At 38.9% G+C, this 21699-nt stretch overlaps 1 pseudogene; it reads right to left on the minus strand.

Annotated features, from left to right (window-relative positions):
• Window positions 1–16678: 16678 nt before the first annotated feature.
• Window positions 16679–19844, minus strand: LOC140875092 (putative disease resistance protein RGA1; annotated as a pseudogene).
• Between the last annotated feature and the right edge of the window lie 1855 nt (window positions 19845–21699).

The raw sequence follows: 21699 nt of genomic DNA on the forward strand, positions 1-21699 counted from the left end.
GTACGAGACGTGAGCATAAAATGCTCAGTACGAGAGTATGAGTATACATGCATGCAAAGTGAACTCCCTATAAACTCGAGGTCAAGGATCAGATAACAGAGACAGACCGGGCCCTGGTATGTAGCACGCTGTGCCGTCGCTTCAGGAGGTGGCTCACATACCATAATACCAGTGGATATGCCGGACCCAAATCGATGGAAGTCCAACCACTAACAGGATAGGAAAAAACCCTACTAACAGATATCTCGAAGGAGATAGCTCAGTATGCAAATGAATGTAGCATAAATCAATGACATATAAACCATGCAGTCACATAATACATGCATACTCAGTCAGGATATCTCGAACAGTACTTCCGTACCTCAAAACAGTGCAAGCTCTACCAACTCTAGGTCCACGCCTATAGTCTGCTCTACACTGCCAAATGATACTACTATCATTAAAGTGCTCTAAAAGCCTTAACTAAGCTATTGCATACTCCTAAATATTTATAAGAAGCAAAAGTTATACCTTTGTCCGTCGTTAGCCCTTTGATGTCGATGCCTCCTGAACTTGGGCACAACTTCGCTACGACTATCGAACGCCTCGACGACTCCCGGGTCAAGCCTAGGAAGGCTAGAACAACTCGAATACGACTAGAGTAGAGAGGAAATCCGGAATTGGCAATTGAAAATGAATTCTTAGCCTTCTATTTATAGACAACGATCGGAGCTTACGATCCTCGATCGGAACGTCCGAACCTCGATCGGAACGTCCGATCCTGCCATCAGAGCTTTCGAAGATCCTGATCTGCCACGTGTCAAAATATCACTTGTTGACTTCGGATAGGGGTGATCGGAGCTTCCGATACTGATCGGAGCTTCCGATCTTGCCACACGTCATGCCTGACGTAATACCATCGGAGCTTCTGATCCTGAATCGGAGCTTCCGATCCTGTTCGGAGCTTCTGAACTCACCTTCGGAGCTTTCGAACTCTATCCAAGTAATTATGATTAATTCTTTAATTATTGATTTAGGTTACGGGCTACTACATTCTCCCCCACTTAAGATATTTCGTCCTCGAAATCAGATCTTAAGTACTGGATGTAATACAGAAATCAGAAACATTCTTTATTCAAATAAAACATTTACAGAGTTTGCAACTGAATACAACTTAAGAATGAAATCAAAACAACTCAGGATGGTCTTCACGCATCTTGTCTTCAAGCTCCCAAGTAGCTTCCTCAGTGCCTCGGCGCTGCCACTGAACTAAAACCCAAGGAATGACTTTGTTCCGTAAAACCTTATCCTTATAATCCTGGATACAAATAGGTTTCTCAACATAGGTCAAATCCTTGTTCACCTGAACCTCAGACCGCTGCAGAATATGAGATTCATCTGCCACATACCGTCGCAACAGAGATACGTGGAACACGTCGTGAATACTGGATAGATGCGGTGGCAAAGCTAGTCGATAAGCCAAATCGCCAATGCTCTCCAAGATCTCAAACGGACCGATAAACCTGGGAGATAACTTGCCCTTAAGGCCAAATCTGAGAATCTTGCGGAAAGGTGACACTCTCAGAAACACTTTTTCCCCGACATCGAACTGCAAAGGCCTACGCTTCATATTAGCATAGCTGGCCTGACGATCCTGTGCAGGCTTAATCCGTTTCTTGATCTGATCAACAATGTCTATCGCCTGCTGGATAAACTCCGGTCCCTCAGCCTGTCTCTCCCCCACTTCTTCCCAGAAGAGTGGAGTACGACAACGTCGCCCGTACAACACCTCAAAAGGTGCCATCCCAATACTAGTATGATAGCTGTTGTTGTACGCGAACTCGATCAATGGCAAATGATCCTGCCAGGCTGAACCAAAATCCATGACGCACGCTCTAAGCATATCCTCCAAAGTACGGATAGTGCACTCCGATTGACCATAAGTCTTCGGATGATAGGCAGTACTCAAACTGAGAGTAGTACCCATCGCACGCTGAAAACTCCCCCAGAATCTAGAAGTAAACATGGGGTCCCGATCGCTTACAATGCTCACAGGCACTCCATGAAGTCGAACGATCTCCTGAATGTACATCCGTGCCATGCGATCCACAGAGTACTCTCGGCTATAGGCAATGAAATGCGCTGACTTGGTGAGTCGGTCCACCACAACCCAGATAGCATCACAGTTCCTCGGGGATACCGGCAAATGGGTCACAAAGTCCATTGTGATAAACTCCCATTTCCATTCAGGAATAGGTAGACTGTGAAGCAATCCTCCAGGTCGTCGGTGCTCTGCCTTGACCTGTTGACACACCAAAAATCTCGAAACAAACTGATAAACACTGCGTTTCATTCCCTTCCACCAGAAACGAGTACGTAGATCCTTGTACATCTTGTTGCTCCCAGGATGAATACTCAACTTAGTGCGATATGCCTGAGACAAAATCTCCTCTCGCAACTCTTCATCCTGCAGAATCACGAGCCTACCAGACAAACACAGAAAGCCATCTGACTGATAATGAAATCCAGACGAGCTACCCTCGTTAGCTAGACGAGCTAAACGCTGGGTCTTTGAATCAGACATCTGAGCATCTCGAATCCGCGAACACAAAGCTGGCTCAGATAATATCGCAAACATCTGGATACTCTGCATACCTTTCTTATGCTTGAAGGTATATCCCGAAGTACAATAGTCACCGATCGCACTAGACATCGAACAAGTCTGAAGTGCGGATAGTTGCACCTTGTGACTCAAAGCATCAGCGGTGAGATTAGCAGCTCCCGGATGGTACTTAATCTCGCAATCATAGTCCTTAAGCAAGTCCATCCAACGTCTCTGCCTCATGTTCAACTCCGTCTGAGTGAACAAATACTTGAGACTCCTATGGTTGGTGAAGATCTCAAATTTCTCGTCATACAGATAATGACGCCAGATCTTCAAAGCGAACACAATGGCTGCCAATTCCAAATCATGGACTGGATAGTTGTCCTCGTGAAGCTTCAGCTGTCTAGAAGCGTATGCGATCACATGCCCATTCTGAGTCAGAACACAACCTAACCCTTGAAGAGAAGCATCAGTGTATACCACATACCCTCCAGATCCTGACGATAATGCCAACACCGGCGCAGAAGTCAACCGCCGTCGAAGCTCACAGAAGTTCTCCTCACACTCGGAGGACCACTCGAATTCCACACCCTTGCGGGTAAGCTGCGTCAAAGGTCGAGCTAACTGAGAGAAGTTCAGAATGAAGCGACGATAATACCCTGCTAGACCCAGAAAACTATGGATCTCAGCAACCGTCGTCGGACGCGACCAATTAAGTATCGCTTCAATCTTGCCTGGATCAACAGAAATCCCCTCCCTGGAAATGATATGGCCAAGAAAGACCACTCGATCCATCCAGAACTCACACTTGCTCAGCTTGGCGTACAACTGCTCATCTCGAAGAGTCTGCAGTACCAACCGCAAGTGAGAAACATGCTCTTCTGTATTACGTGAATACACCAAGATGTCGTCAATGAAGACCACGACAAACTTGTCCAAATACTCCCTGAAGACACAGTTCATCAAATCCATGAATATAGCCGGCGCATTAGTCAAACCAAATGGCATCACTAGAAACTCGTAATGCCCATAGCGAGTACGGAATGCAGTCTTGGCTACGTCCTGATCACGGACTCTCAACTGATGATACCCAGATCTCAAGTCAATCTTGGAGTAAACTGACGTGCCCTGCAGCTGATCAAACAAGTCATCAATACGAGGCAACGGATACTTGTTCTTCACAGTGACTCGATTCAGCTGCCGATAGTCAATGCACAGCCGCATCGACCCATCCTTCTTCTTTACAAAAAGAACAGGATCTCCCCAAGGAGATACACTAGGACGAATGTACCCCTTGTCCAAAAGATCCTGTAGCTGATTCCTCAACTCACGCATCTCTGACGGAGCCAGATGATACGGTGCTCGAGAAATAGGCGAAGTACCCGACATCAACTCTATGCCAAACTAGACTTCCCTAACAGGAGGAAAACCCGGAATCTCATCAGGAAATACATCTGGGAATTTATCCACAACAGGAATGCTCTCTATCCCAATGCTCTCAGCGGATAAATCAACTGCATAGATAAGGTAGCCTTCCCCGCCAGACTCTAGAGCTCGACAGGCTCTCAAAGCTGATACCAAAGGCATCGGGGGTCGCGGTCCATCTCCATAGAAATACCAGCTATCACTTCATTTCGGATGAAAGCGTACTAATCTCTGATAGCAATCCACTGAAGCTCGATAGGTAGTCAACATATCTATTCCCAGAATGCAGTCAAACTCGTCCATCGCCAGGACCATGAGATTTGCTAACAGAATGTTCCCTTCGAACTCTAAAGGGCAACCCATCACTAGACGTTTAGCCAAAGCAGATTGGCCCGTCGGAGTAGAAACAGACATCACTACGTCTAGTGCAATGCATGGTAACTTATGCCTCTTAACAAAACGTGCAGAAATGAAGGAATGAGATGCACCAGTGTCAATAAGTACAAGAGCAGGTATACCATAAAGCAGAAATGTACTTGCGATGACTTTCTCATTCTCCTCCACTGCCTGATCATGTCTCAGGGCAAACACCTGGCCAGAAGCTCGTGGCCTCAAATGAGAACTCCCAGCAGGCTATCCCTGCGACCTCTGCTGAACGGTGGCCTGAGAACCAGATCCTGAACCAGAACCAGAACCGCCTCCCCCAGATAGTGGACAATCCCTCCGGATATGACCAGTCTCTCCACAATGGAAACAAGCCCCAGAAGCTCTGCGGCACTTGTCGGATGGATGGTTCTTCCCACAGTGATCACACTTGTCCTTCTTACCGAAACGGACAACACCAGCAGAGCCATAGGAAGAAGAAGTAGATCCAGACTTCTTGAAAGATTGGGCACAGGGACCCAAAGAACTAGCAGGTCTCGACTGAGAGAAAGATCTGTTCTGCCGAATGTTGTCCTCCGCCTGGTGACAACGGCTCACCAAACCCTCGTAGGACATGTCATCACCAACCACCACACGGTCATGGATCTCAGGTTTAAGGCCCTGAAGGAACAGATTATACTTCATCCCAGAGCTGTCGGCAATCTCGGGACAATAGGATATCAGATCAAAGAACTTCTGCTGATACTCATCAATAGACATGACTCCCTGGCGCAGACTCAGTAGCTCGCCCGCTTTCGACTGACGGAGTGCAGGAGGAAAATGCAGCTTCTGAAAAGCTGTGCGGAACTCATCCCAGGTGGCCACTCCTCTAGCCGAAACCAAAGGTGCAGAAGTAAGCCTCCACCACCTACGGGCTCGCCCATCCAGAAGATAGCCAAGGGTCTCCATCTTCTGCTCCTCGGTGCAATGGAAAGTCTGAAAAGTCTTCTCCATGCGGTCTAACCAATTCTCCGCATCCTCGGAAGACTCACCTCCAACTAAGGGCTTAGGCCCCATCTGCAAGAATCGACGTACACTAAAATGGTCCTCATCTCGATGACGATGGCGGCGTTCCCGACGAGGCTCCCGGTCGGCATCACCCCAACGCCCACCAATACTGCCATCTACAAAAGTAACTCATGGTTACCTTATGCAGAGTCTAAATCCCAAGAATACTATGCATGCTCTGATACCATAAATGTAGTGACCCTTACCCAGATCACCTATTAACAGGACTTAGGCATGCAATTAACTTAATTAAACAGGTATCAGAATAAAACTGCGGAAAACATAAACATTATACAATCCCAAGTAAAGGAATCTGTAATTATCCAAATAATATACAACCAAATCGAATAGCTGTATCAACCCAAAACAACAGAAATAAAACCTAGACGAAGCTCCAGCTGGTCAACCACTGACTAGCCCCTCATGGATCCACCCGCCTCATCCAAACGCAAACCTGCCCCATGGAATAGGGTGTCCAAAAACACAAAGTACGAGACATGAGCATAAAACGCTCAGTACGAGAGTATGAGTATACATGCATGCAAAGTGAACTCCCTATAAACTCGAGGTCAAGGATAAGATAACAGAGACAGACCGAGACCTGGTATGTAGCACGCTGTGCCGTCGCTTCAGGAGGTGGCTCCCATACCATAATACCAGTGGATATGCCGGACCCAAATCGATGGAAGTCCAACCACTAACAGGATAGGAAAAAACCCTACTAACAGACATCTCGAAGGAGATAGCTCAGTATGCAAATGAATGCAGCATAAATCAATGACATATAAACCATGCAGTCACATAATACATGCATACTCAGTCAGGATATCTCGAACAGTACTTCCGTACCTCAAAACAGTGCAAGCTCTACCAACTCTAGGTCCACGCCTGTAGTCTGCTCTACACTGCCAAATGATACTACTATCATTAAAGTGCTCTAAAAGCCTTAACTAAGCTATTGCATACTCCTAAATATTTATAGGAAGCAAAAGTTATACCTTCGTCCATCGTTAGCCCTTTGATGTCGATGCCTCCAGAACTTGGGCACAACTCCGCTACGACTATCGAACGCCTCGACGACTCCCGGGTCAAGCCTAGGAAGGCTAGAACAACTCGAATACGACTAGAGTAAAGAGGAAATCTGGAATTGGCAATTGAAAATGAATTCTCGGCCTTCTATTTATAGACAATGATCGGAGCTTCCGATCCTCGATCGGAATGTCCGAACCTCGATCGAAATGTCCGATCCTGCCATCGGAGCTTCCGAAGATCCTGATCTGCCACGTGTCAAAATATCACTTGTTGACTTCGGATAGGGGTGATCGGAGCTTCCGATCCTGATCGGAGCTTCTGATCTTGCCACACGTCATGCCTGACGTAATACCATCGGAGCTTCTGATCCTGCATCGGAGCTTCCGATCCTGTTCGGAGCTTTCGAACTCACCTTCGGAGCTTCCGAACTCTATCCAAGTAATTATGATTAATTCCTTAATTACTGATTTAGGTTACGGGCTACTACAATAGTAGAGCTTGTCAGTAAAAGAGTTCAAAAAATCATACTCATCTGTTGCGTAGATGTTTTTGCCATCGGTGTTGACAACATCGTCTGCAGCAACATCAGATGTCTTAGTGTTCTCAGAATAAGATTCTGACCCACTAGTAGTAAAGGATGAATCAAAGGATAAATTGGATGATCTTGTGGACTTGGAGGGCCTGATATAACCAAATTCCAGAGTCAATTCAGCATGGAGCTCATCATAAAATTCAGGCACAGTAGTCCTCGAGAGTTCTCCACTTTTTTTTCACCAACTGAGGGTTTTGGACGAGCAACGATCTCAAATCCTCATCTCCAAAATCATCGCCAGAATAAAAATTTGGATCAAACTTGTTTCCTGCAATTATGAGTGAGATTATGAAAGAATTAAAGAATTCACATAGAAATAGAACAAGGAGAGAGAATATATGAACAACGGTGCAAATGATCAGATTAAGTGTCAATCTTAAGCTCTAATGCTTCAATTTGAAGAGCCAAAGACACGGTAAAAGATCCATTAGCCAGTAAAATTGCAATTCTCTCAATCATCACACTGTAACGGTCAAAGAGATTAATGAGTTTTGAAATTTTTGGAAACTTGAAAACTCAATATACAAGGCAATAATCTAGTTAAATCTATATCTGATATATCCCAAAAATAAAAATTCCACACCGCATGTAACACCACTGAAATTCAAATCCGAAAGGATAAATTTATGGTTAATTTGATTTTTACCATATTTCATCCAAAAAATACGAAACAATTTCACCAGTTTATTTATTCAAAAAATAATGCAAATTCATGACCTAAGGATGTCTAAAACAGAGTGTAGAATATCAAGAATGCAGTAACAATTCATGAGATATGTTTACAAGTGTGATGTTTGCATCTGATGTTGGAAAAATCTCTTGGGAACACTGTAGTTTTTCAAAACAAAACCAGAAATTTTTCCACACTTAATTAGCCAGATTTTTTGTTTATTGATTCAAAAGTGGTAGCAAGCACACTGAGAGAACGGTCTTCATAGGACTCTCTCAGGTAGCTTTTTCTATTTTCTTCCAAAATTTGGTGTGTTAGACAATTGCGTCAACACTTTTCTTATCAGCTAACATATAATTTTTCTAAGTCACGTTTCACATGGAACAAGATCATGGAATACACAAAAATTCCTCAACTACTTGGTGACATAAGTGAGCAATCAACTTGGCTTTGTGTGTTACAAAATATTTTAAATATAAAAACTACTGATAAACCAGTTAATGACGAGAACATGGCAAACAAGACACTGAACAAAGTGCATGAATGTAATGAACTGGGTTGGCCCAGTTCATTCTTGAAAGCTAGCTCAATGGTACCAGGATTAAGGGAACATTGCATTTATGACCTGGAGTGCAAGGTTCGAATCCTGGGAAGGGAAAAAACTCCCCACCAAGGGGGAGAAGATTATGAGTTCAAGAATGAACTGGGCCAGCCCAGTTCATTACATAAAAGGGTACCAGGATTAAGGGAACATTGCATTTATGACCTGGAGTACAAGGTTCGAATCCTGGGGAGGGCAAAAACTCCCCACCAGGGGGGAGAAGATCATGAGTTCAAGAATGAACTGGGCTGGCCCAGTTCATTCTTGAACTCATGATCTTCTCCCCCCTGGTGGGGAGGGCAAAACCCAGTTCATTCTTGAACTCATGATCTTCTCCCCCCTGGTGGGGAGTTTTTGCCCTCCTCAGGATTCGAACCTTGAACTTCAGGTCATAAATGCAATTTTTCCTTAATCCTGGTACCAAAAACTCCCCACCAGGGGGGAGAAGATCATGAGTTCAAGAATGAACTGGGCCAGCCCAGTTCATTACATAAGTATTACATGTTCAAAACCCTCATATGCGGAAATAACTAAAATAAAAATATAATTTGTTTAAAATTCAACAACATAATAAATTGTATCTGAAAATAACACTAAATTCTGCAACGGTCACGGGGCCACTGTTTCGGGCTATAAAGAAATTATCTGACTCACCTGCACCATATAAGCGTAGTGAGCCTAGGTGCTCAACATGTCTAATCTTTTATAACAAGGGTTAAAATAATGCATCACATAATCATACTAATACATATAACTTATATGGACATGCATGCATGATCTTAAAATAATGCATCATAAAAATTATTCATCATCAGTCGTATATACATCATAGCTAATCATACATAACATAATTGAGCATGTCATCGTCATAAAAACTGAGTATGGTCATATCCATGAATGTGACTAATAACTGTGCCGACTGATCAGTCTAAGAACCATCGTACGTGGCTGTGGATAAATCCACCTCTATGCTGGTAGTAAACTACCTCTGTGCCAGTGGTAAAACCACTTCTATGCCGATAGTAGAACTACCTCTGTGCCGATGGTAAACCACCTCTGTGCCGCCACATCACTTCAATTTTCATAAAAATATTTTTCATGCTCAATTCTTAATCATAAACACATCATAAAATATTTCATGTATGCATGCACTTAAAATATGTCTGTAATATATATTTAATTAATTTTAATAATAAATATACTTATATTTAAAATAAACTTCATGCATAAAAAAAGAATTAAATATATATTCCGGACTTAGTTAATTTTTACGGGTTGGTCAGACTGCTGGCCCCTTAGACTTAAACCCATAAATTCTAAGACTGGCCCAATAATTCAACTTAAGCCCATTAACTTACATTTAAGCCCAAATAATTTATTCAAGCCCAAGCCCATTAATTACTTAGTCTGGCCCAATGACCCAAAAACCTAAAGACTGGCCCAATAATTTCCATGGGCCCCAAGGCCCATAAAAATTAATAGACTCACTTAAATAATTACTAAAGCCCAATAACTTAATTCACATGTGGCCCAATTAATTAATTGAACTAGCCTTGGCCCATTTACAGCCCAACTTAATAATTAACTTAAAAATAAAAATACTCGAGCGCAACTAATATAACCCAGACCCGGACCCGACTAACATGACCCGTGACCCAACGGACCCGACCCGTACCCAAAAAACCAAGCTCGGCCCGCCTAAAGCCTAGACACAACCTTAACCTTTCTTTCCTTAATCCTAACTCACGGCAGCCCTGAGCGACTTTGGAAAAATTGACTGTGCTGCCTACTCCGGCGACCTTTGGTCGTGAAACCACTTCCCATACTTAGCCAACATCCAGACAGTTCTAACCCAACATATTTTACCTCAAACGGAGTTCTGTAAAAGGAGAACGAACCAAAACAATCTGCCCCTAGTTTCTGCTCACGCGCAAAACGTGAACAGAAACTTCAGGCCGTTCGGCTGCCCATATCCGGAAACCACCGGCCGGAGAACCACCTGTAATATCTTCCCCAAGGTCTTGGGGTTCTAACCCCACTGGAAGAAACCTAAAACACGCCCTGTGGACCGAGAACGAGCCAATCTCCCAACGCTGCGCAATCTGCATGATCTACTGCACCCAACTTCTTTGGCTTCGGTTCCCGCCCTTCTTGGCACAAACCCCCTGCCTCACTCGATCCTACAGAACCTAGGACATGATCCTAACCACAGCCAACAGCCTGGACCCGAGCCACATGAGAAAAACGTGATCAAACCTTGAAGTAAACAAGAAAACTCATGCACGTGAAGGAGTCTATGATATTTTTCAGAAGAAGTTCAGTAAATATCATGTCAAATCCATATAGTCTGATGAAAAACGTGAGTAGTAGCTTATATGGTGGTAAAGGAAAGGAATTAAACATGCCTTTTGATTTATTAACGAAGGTAACCGCGTGTACAACTCCGGGACGACGAAACGATGAACAACTTGATAAACTCCAAGGATCGGCTATGGTGCTCTGGAAATCTGCTGTTGGTCGATGGAATGGAGGGGGAAAGGAGAGTGGAGGCGGCTGATAGGGTTTACGTAGTGTAGGGAATGATTTTTGGGATAAAATTTTGGGTAGAAAATAGGTTAATAGATAATATAAATTAATTAGGTAGATAATATAACATAAACATAAAATTTTAAACTTTTAAAAATACATACTAATCTGATATAAAACATAAATCCCGAAATATTAATTTAAGGGAGTTTTAAAAATTAATAAAATTCATTAAAATGACTTATTTTGGCTAAAAATCAACCCTTAAATAAATATATAATTAAATACTAAAATTTTCTTGCAAAATACCATAAAATATTATTTAAAGGCTCATAAAATCTCATAAAATATTTTTGGCTCAAAATTTGATATCTCGTCCGTCCACGGTCCCGTCTACACGATCAAATAACTTATTTACTCAAAAATCTAAAAATACAATAATTGCGGGTTAAATGATAAAATAAATTTAAATCATGCATATAATTCACATAATAACACATATAAGTCATTTAACACAAATAAAATTTTTAAATAATTATTTTTCCTAATTATGCATGCGAATTTACGTATACAAATTTTCGGGTGTTACAATGAATGAAATGCAAGATGCCTAAATTCCTAAAAATGCACATGCATTTGGTGTTGTCTCATGATGTTAGCAACATCACGTAACAACATCATTTAGTGATCAAAGTGAACGCCTGCCAAGAGACTTCATAAGACTGGGAAATCTCTTAAAATTCAATGCTTTCGTGAATATGTCAGCTAGTTGATTGTCAGTACCAATGAATTCCATATGAATCAAATCTTTTTCAACCAAATCATGCGTAAAGTGATATCTTTTATCAATGTGTTTAGTGCGGGAGTGTTGTAATGGGTTTTTCAAGATATTAATCACACTAAAATTATCACAATATACAATTGGAGTTTCACTCTTAAGCCCATAGCCATCCACCATTCTTGAAACATATTTCAAAATAATTTTTACCGCTTTGAAATGTGAGACTCTAGGATCAGACTGGTACTTAGCACATAAACAAAAGCTAAACATGATATCAGTGCGGCTAACAGTCAAATATAAAAAAAAAATTCTATGATGTTGCGGTACATGGTGTTGTCAACACCGTCTGCAACATCTTTGAAAAAAATTTCACTTGATACAATTGGTGTTTTCGTATGCTTCAGATTATCACCACAGAATTTCTTCACAAGATACTTAGCATATTTACTTTGACACAACAAAATACCATCAGACATTTGATTGAATTGAAGTCCAAGAAAATAACCCATCTCTCCTGCCATGCTAATTTCAAAATTAGATTCCATGCATGCAACAAAGTGATGAACATAATTTTGAGATGAAGCACAACACAGTAAATCATCCACATAGATTTGACAAATCAAGATATCACCTTTGAGCTTTTGAATAAAGAGAGTTTTATCCTTTTCACCTCTTTTGAAGTCAATTCTCAACAAATATTCTGTCAATCTACCATACCATGCACAAAAAACTTGCTTGAGTCCATATAGAGCCTTCTTCAATTTGTGGACATGATCCAAATGCTTAGGGTCTTCAAAACCCTTAGGTTCTTTGACATAAACTTGTTCATGAAAAATACCATTAAGAAAAATATTTTTCACATCCATTTGATACAGTTTAAGACCCATATAACAAACAATAAAAAGCAATAATCGAACAGATTCAATACGAGCAACAAGAGCAAAAGTTTTATCAAACTTTACCCCTTCAACTTGAGTGTACCCTTGATCAACTAAACGAGTATTATTTCCAACAATATTCCTCAACTTATTAGTTTTGATTTTGAAATTACATTTAGTACCAATCACATTTTCATGAGTAGAAGGTGATACAAGATACCATACACCATTTCTAAAAAATTGCTCAAGTTTTTCATGCATATCATTCACCAAAAACTCATCTTTTAATACTTCACCCATATTCTTGGCTTCAATGAAAGACACAAAATTGGAATACATTACCTGGAAAAACACAAAAGAATTGCACACTAACCCGAGCATCTTTTGATAGTACACTTTTTTTTTTTTTGGTTCTCACATTTTCCAGTAAGTTACCAATTACCTGAGATGTGAGATGAAATTTCTGAATCTGAGAATTTTCTTCCACATCAGTACGTATCTTTTCATCAGACTGACTTTCTTCAGATTGAGTCAATTGGAAATCTGATGTTGTGTCGTTGATGTTGGAAACATCGGGGATGACACAGGGAGTGTCCAGTTGTTCATTCATCAAGTTTTGGAAGTCATCTTCTGCTCTATTTCCTTTGATATCACCATGGCTTTCCATTTCTCGTACAACTTCAAACTTACCAGATTCTTCAAGGATTTGAAGTTTGCATATCCTATCTTATGTTGCCATAAATCCAATTCGCTTACCGTAGAGCTTCTACAGTCGTGTTCCTCACCAACTTTGTAGAAATTATCGGCTGACCTAGTACCTGTCATAACACAAACATTAGCTTCATCAAACACCTCACATGAATTTTTATCAAATTTCACAAATAAGTTATCATCACAAAGTTGGATAATGCTAATTAAATTTGAATTCAATCCTTCAACATGAAGCACATTGTGAAGCTCTGGAAATCCTTTAGCATTCAAAGTTCCTTTTCCAACAATATTTCCTTTTGCACCTCCACCATAAGTCACGCATCCACTCCTTTGATCCACATAATCAGTGAGAAACTCCTTTGATCCAGCCATGTGACGAGAACTGCCACTATCAAAATACCAAGAACCTGCAGAGTCAGTTTTCAATGAGGTATAAATGACAAAACATTTGAGTTTCACCTTAGGTACCCAGAACCTTTTATTAGAGGACTGTTTCTTTGTAGTGTTATGGTTGTTGTTGTGGCTGATGTTGCCAACATCAGAGGGCAACATCGACTTACCAGACCACTTCATGAAATCTTTCTTCAGTTTGAAGCAATGAGGCCTTATGTGTCCTGGTTTATGACAATAATGACATATAAAAATAGGTCTACTATCTTTTGATTTTGAGTACATACCTGCTTTGGAGTAATTTTAACAGGAGATCCTTCTTTGAAAGATGATGAGCAATTAGTTTCTTTTACAAACACCATAGGTCTCGAAATAGTGTGTGAAGATTCACCAACTTCAAATGTGCTTCCTTTGAAACCCAATCCAGTTTTATCAATTTTCCCAGTCATGAATAATTCCGAAAGTTTGTTTGAACTGGAATTATATTTTGTCAAAGTTTGATTTGCTTTTGCAAGTTCACCCTTCACGGTGGAGAGTTTTATGTCCTTTTTTGTTAGAGCAACTTCAAGTTTGGCCAAAGCACTTTTCATCTCAGCATTTTCTTTGGTCAAGAGACAGTTTTCTTGATTTCTTTTCACCCAATCTGCATAGAGTTCTTTGTACAGGGTGTGAACACTTTCCTCAGTAGCTGTTTTTTCATTTTTCATGTGTGTATCTTCAACAGCATTTAGACACGGAAACTTAAAATTTGAATTCTTATAGCAGAATTCTGAGATTGCTTTCCCAGTGGACACTTCATTCGGATTGATTTGAAGATGAGTTCTCACGGGAATGGCCGTGGTTAGTGATGTGCATTCTTTGATATCTGAATCTTCTTGTTCTTCCTCATCTTCTTCATCATCCTGACCACTGAAATTTTTAGGAAAAACAGCATTCAAACGCAAGGAATTAGATTCATAACGTCTGATGTTGTGGCCTGATGTTGCCATTCCAGAGGCAACAACATTAGGATTGACTTGAAGCAATGATTTTCTCTTTACAAGATTTTCTTTCTCAGTAGACTCGTGATCTTCATCAATATCATCATCACTTAAAAATTAAGTCACTCCTTTTTTCAATCTCAAATTGTTCTTTCCTTGAGGGAGAGAAGTTTTTTGAGTCTTCAAAGGTGTAGGCACAACCAAAGATTTGGATTTTTTTCTCGCTTTCAATATAATCTCTAATTTTTTTTCAAGTAGCTGCCAAATTTCTTTGCAATCAGAAATGTAGATTCTTCACATAGATCTATTTCATTAACTTCTTGCGATATTTGCACAAGATCCTTGTGAGAGTCTTGTACTTCCATAATGTACCTGTAAGATAAAACAAACAGAATCAACTCTTAGTGTATCAAGAGTTGTCTCTGATACCACTTGTAAGAATTATCTTCGCAGGTTATTAAGAAAAACATATAAAGTCAGATACTCTAATGTTGTCCTACGATGTCAACAACATCAAGGTACAACATCATTCAAAACAAATTAAATAATTATATTCAAATAGATCAGAAATTACGAAAAAATTATTATCAATTAAGCATAATTACACAGCGGAAATAATAACACAAAAATTATTGTGCACAAGTATAAAGACGTGTGTGATGCCTCATGGCAAAAATTATTACTAAGACAAAGTAATATTCAATTACAAAAACCAATCCTAGTAAACCTATCAAAGTTAGATTTTGAATACTTTGAGAAATTCTAACAACACTCTAAATTCAATCTAAGATTGAAAACGAAAACTATAGAGTGTAAACTAAATAAACAAATATCTCAACCAATCGAGATATTAAAACTACACCCTAAATACTATGAAACTAGTATAGAAAAAATCAGAGGTGTAGTAAAAGGAAGAAACAAAGACACATGGAAGAGTTTGAAGTCTCTTCGTCAGATAGTATTCACGATGATAGTGGCTGGAATTATTCAACCGGAAATTTAGATCTTGAAACGCTTGGTATCAGAATTCTGGAATCAGTTTTTCCTTTTTCTTCTATGTTCTTCACGCGTATGATCTTTTTCTCTAATCTTGCTTTGTACGCTCTCTCTACCTCTTCTGCTCCTTCTTCACAGTTAAAATAAGTAGAATGATTTATTTTCTTTAGATAGAGTCCTGTAAAGATGGAAACAAATCTTCAATTAAAAAGTAAGCATGATCAAATCATATATCAATATTACTTAAATAATAGATTATCATCTTTTAATAAAAGATAATATCGAATACAAGAAAGGAAAAACATGTGGAAAATATTAATTAAAAGGAAAACAATTGAATAGAATTTATGTCTTATCTCCAAGACATATTTTCCTTTCAAATATGAAATATGGGTTTCATTGTTTTGTCAAGTGCAACTCACGTGCATATATATATATATATATATATATATATATATATATATATATTTTAAACGAGCAGGTCGAACTCAAGTTTTTATAGATACAAGCCGAGCAGGAGCCTGAATAAATGTCTGTTCGGTTCGACTCAACATTTATATCCCAACGTACTTTATGGAACTGAATGCAAATTACAGACATGATACTACTGATATCACTCCTCGAAAAACACACGTTGTTTGATGCGTATTTAGTTAAGCTGTATTTACAAGGATCAAATTATCAAAAATTAAAAAAAAAAGTGTGTGTTTAATTCTCGAATATGAAGAATGTTTTAGAGCTCGAATTACTGATATAAACTCGAGCTCGAATAATTAAAAAAATTTAGTTCGATTCGGCTCAGAAAAATTCGAATATGTTCGTGATTAGCTATTCAAAGTTTCATACTAATTTTCAAAAACAAAAATTTTAAAGGCTCAAAAAAATTTATTTAATATAGATTTATACAATATATCGTAAAACATTAAAGCTTGCGAGCAACTCGTAATTAAACTATCTAATAAAATAATTTTAATTCGAGTCCGACCCCGCTTAAAAAAAATTCAAACGTATACGAGTTTGGTTGGAATTTGATAATTTCTAGCACTACTGATCGAGTTATATATGTTGTAAAAGAGAAAAAGGAAAATGTGTTCAATTTCAGTTGGAATTCAAAAATTGAAGCGGGTAAAACGAAACTGACGAAGAAAAATAATGAATAGTAAGCCTGACAAATACATGTTTATTTTATGGTATTTTGGATATTGAAGATCAAGAGCCTGCATATGCGATTTGAAATACATGAACCATTTTTATTTTATTTTTTTTGGAAACTAAATAAATGAACCATTCAATGTATATAAACCAGTGGAATGTGCGCTATTTTATCCCAGTCTTCTCCTCTTCCCTGGGCGTACCTCTCTTGTAAGTATGGGCAACTGCGGATCTCTAAAATCAAAAGGGACTTAATCTTCTGCAGGAGACGATGTGGCAGTGCCTTCAATTCGCTACAAAATTCCATTTCCAAGCGGCGGAGGCATGGAAGTACTGATACGATCATCGTGTCATCTTCTTCTCTAATGTCATCCCACTCTTTCAACCTCCTACAAAAACTTAAAGAAAAATACTTCAATCTAGGGAATGCCGACGGTGCTTTTCTTGTGGTTGTGCTGCTTAGCCCGAAGAACTCGAGGCTCAAATGTTCCATGTTCAACTTTTCTAGAGCAAGATCTTCAAGGAAAGGGAGGTTTCTTAGACAAGGCAAAATGTCGATCGCATTTCTTCCCCAACCAATGTGGAGTTTTCTGAGATTGGTGAGGGTAGTCAACCAATTTGGAAAGTAAAAGCCTCGAATATTAAGACTCCGCAAGTTTGGAGATGGTTGCAGAGCATTCATTACTTCTAACCCGACTAACCCCTCGTTGCAAGAAAACGACAGATGCTGAATGAAACTCTTACTTTTTAAGTTTGCCTTCTTAGCCTCTATCACATTATGAAGTGCATCATCCAAATCACGTATATGAAAATATATAGAACCTCCCAACTGGTTCAAGTCCTTCAGATACCCGAGCTTGTTGTCGGATCCACTAACGCAATTGAATGCTTTCAGTGTTTGAAGATTGACTAGTTTTCCCTAATCCTTGAGTGAACTCAAACCGATCTGAAGTTCCATAAACCAACAGATGCCTCAAGTTCACAAGTTTTTGGATCCCTTGAGGAAGACCAATGAGACCATAGCACATTGTAAGGTCCAATGTTTGCAAATTATACAAATCACAGATGGACTCCGGGAGCGTCTTCAGTAACAAATTCTCACTAGGATTCAAGTATCTGATGTGAACTAAATTTCCAATCTCGTCAGGAATCTCTATCGACTTACAGTGATTCAAATATAGCAATTTGACCCGTTTCAAATGGCTAAACAAATTCAGAGGAATATTTCTTCTTGTACATATAAAACTACGCAATTCTTGCATTTGGCATTGTGGCCATAGATCCATGCTGGCCTTTGCTTCAAAATCCAGCAAATTTAAGTGACGGGTATTTTTGGCCCATGCTCCAGTCTGAGCCATATCAACATTATCCACAATCAAACTTTCATTATCTGTCAAGAATTGGGCAAAGTCGTGCACAAGATCATGCATTTTGCACCATTGTATACTTTCATCTCCAACTTGACTTCGTTTAAGATCTTGGAAAAAACAACACATTGCTAAATCCTCAAAATACTCTCGCCCTTTCAACTCCATCCCGCCCACGGTTCCACCTGAGGAGAGAAATCCTTGAGCCATCCAAATCCTAATCAAGTCATCCACATTTATGCGAAAACCCTTTGGAAAAATGGCACAATAGGAAAAGCAACGTTTTACTGTAGGGCGTAACTGGTTGTAGCTCAATGCTAAAAATGGAAAAATATGTGTCCTTACTTCGTCCATTTCCCACACCTTACTGCTTAACACATTTTTCCACTCCTGAAGACTGCTTTTGAAACGTAACAGACTCCCTAATGTCTTTGCTGCCAATGGCATGCCTTTGCATTTTAAGGCTATCTCCCAACTGATTCCCTTGAGCATAGCACGGTCGCCTTGATTTCTTCCATGAAAGGCAATTTGGCTCAATATATAGAAGCAACACGAATCCGATAATGGATCCAATTTTTTAATTTGAGTGCTTCCCATAATCTCCGCAACTTTCATTTTCCTTCTTGTCACTAAAATTCTACTCCCTGGTGCACCGTTATTTATCAAAGTGATCTTCAATGGTTTCCACACCGTGTCATCCTCTGTCCAAACATCATCAAAAACAAGAAGGAATCTTTTTCCTGCGATTAAGTGCTTAATATTTTGCAGTAACGTCTCAAGCTGAGAAAAATCAGGATAACGCCCAGTTAAGGCTTCCAATATTGCTTTCGCAATCTTGATCTCATTGGAAGGATGGGAGACACATACCCATATTTTGACTTCAAAGTGATGCTTTATTCTTTCTTCATTAAAAGCAAGTTGCGCAAGAGCGGTTTTCCCCATCCCTCCCATCCCTATTATGGACAAAATTTGGGTGCCCTTTTGTCTCACAGTACCAATATCAGGCAACAGTTTATTGATCAGCCATTTCAGATCATCATCTCTTCCTTGTATTTCAGAAACATCCACAATTGAGGTAGATACGGCTCGTTTAAAATCTTGAGATTCCGGGATAAAATTCGGAATGAATTTGAACTCATTCTCATTTTCTTGGGCAATCAAATCCAATCTTCCCTTTAGTTTCTTTATTTCTTCGGCAATAGTTCGACGCTCCACAGTTTCTCTGAAGCATAAACAAACAGATTGGAGAAAGGAACTTACCTTGTGCAGCAGTGAATGATCAGATGACTCAGAAACATCATCCTCTAGCTCCTTTTTGAGATTATGGAGATCCCATTCATCCAATACCGCGTCGATATCGTAGGAGATGTCGTGAAGCTTATCCAGCCAGCTTCTAACCCTATGATCCATGACTGCTTTTTGTTCCGCATCCATCAGCACTTGTTGAATTTTCTTCAACTTTGTGGATAAATTTTGAGCCTCCTTATCATCATTGAGCATGAAACAAACCTCTTCTCGGACCACCTTCTCTATTTTCGGAGCCAATCGACTCAACAGCATCAAAACAGAAGCTTCAGCCATGCTTTTGGTTTCAGAATATTTGGCACTCTATTTCTGCTTTCTGCTCTGGGGAGATGAATCAAGATCTTAATTGGCTTGCAAACATTGACTTTACGATTTGCATTTGTTCAGTTTTCAACTGCCACCAATCATCACTAATATTATAGAACAAAAATCATTATCAGCTGATTCACTACCTTGTGTCATCTTCCATGCTTACCCATATATATCTCTATCTATACAATATTAATATATTATTAAGATTGATTGAGATATGAATAATAACCATTTTTGGTACGTAAATCTTATCAATTTTTTTCTCCAAAATATCCTTACCCTCTTATTATTTTTTAATCGAATCTACTTATCAAGGTTGAGTCGTTGAGACATGAATGATAAACATTTTTTGTATGTCATGTCATGTCAATTTGTTATATATATATATCATAACTACCATTATTTTTTAAAAATAAACAAAGATAAATAAAGTACTGACTAAAAAAATATAAATCATTAATCTTATATTTCATATACTATGTCCATTTATCAGGGCCGGACCTATGTTCAATAGGGTCTGAGACGACATTATAAATGGGCCCTCTTTTTCTTTTTCTTTTTTAAATGGGCCCTCTTGTTAAGGTGAATGACTTTAAAATTCAGTTTTCCAAATTTACAAGTTATTAAAAATAAGAATTCTCAAAATTTTCAATCATCCAACAAAAAATTATGTATTAAAAATTTTAAAAAAAACTAAAACAAAATCAATAATTCAATATTCAATAGATACAAAATAATAAAACTTTGCAAATGTGAAATGCCGAAACGTGATAGGTGGTCCATGGCCAATAAAATTGATTTATTATTTTATTGGGCCTTTTTTAATTGAGGCATCTTTTTTTATTATTATTTAGAATTGTGTTGGTTATGTCATATGTGAACTAAACATATTAATACATATATGTATAGTAAAAAAACTTAAAAATATTGGGCCCCCTGCTGGGATGGGCCCTGAAGCGGTTGCTTGGTTGGCCTCACAAAAGGTCCGGCCCTGCCAATTATAAAACAATGTTTTACATAAAAATTTAAATTACGTACGCGCACACATCGTGTGCTTATATTTACTAGTTCTATACTAAACATGAAGGAAGATATGTTTACTGGTACTATATTAAACATGAAGGAAGTTTTAGTACATTGATATGAACTCCCCCTATTTTTTTTTTCTTTTTTTTCCCTCTTTGGTGGATATTTTATCTACGAAAAGGTCATTTTGTTTTTATTTTATTTCACTATTTATTTATTTTATTATTTTGTTTTTCGTAAAAAAAAATGAACTATATAAATACACAATGTGTGCATCAAAGTACTGATAAATATAGTTTTACACAAGAAACTGAAAAAAAAAATTCAGACTTGCGAATAAAAATACATGTTATTTGGCTCTAGAAAACAATGGAATAATATTTCTCCTTGGAAAAAAATATCAATAAGAAACTACCGCATACAAGAACATATTAGGTTAGGTACTAGACTTAGCCACATGTCGGGTTTGGTTATGGTCCGATTCGTGGAACAGGCGGTCCAGGCCAAATTAACCGCTCGTTTAAGGTCCGGACCGACCCTTTTATTTTTGTAAAAAATTATTTTTAAATAAATAGTTAAAGAAAAAAATGAATTTAAAAAATAAGAGTTTGCAGTCTATCAAATATTTCATTATCTTGATAAAAAATCTATTACATTTATTCAATAAAAAATATATAACATTTCAACTTTTAACATCTTATATAAAAAATCTATTATCTTTCATTATATTCAATCCATGTACTCGCATTTAAATTTTTTTAAAAAAAGGTCGACCTGCGGGTCAACGAATTTGGTACTCAGACCTGGCGGGTCAACGGATTTGGTACTCCGTAAATCGTGATCAGACCGACCATTAAACCATAACCGGATTGCCTAATGACTAGGGATGGGATACCGAGCTAAAATACCGACTTTTCGGCATATCGTACCGAACTTTTTT

Source organism: Henckelia pumila, chromosome 1 (assembly GCF_033568475.1).
Source record: "Henckelia pumila isolate YLH828 chromosome 1, ASM3356847v2, whole genome shotgun sequence".
Lineage (NCBI taxonomy): Eukaryota > Viridiplantae > Streptophyta > Magnoliopsida > Lamiales > Gesneriaceae > Henckelia > Henckelia pumila.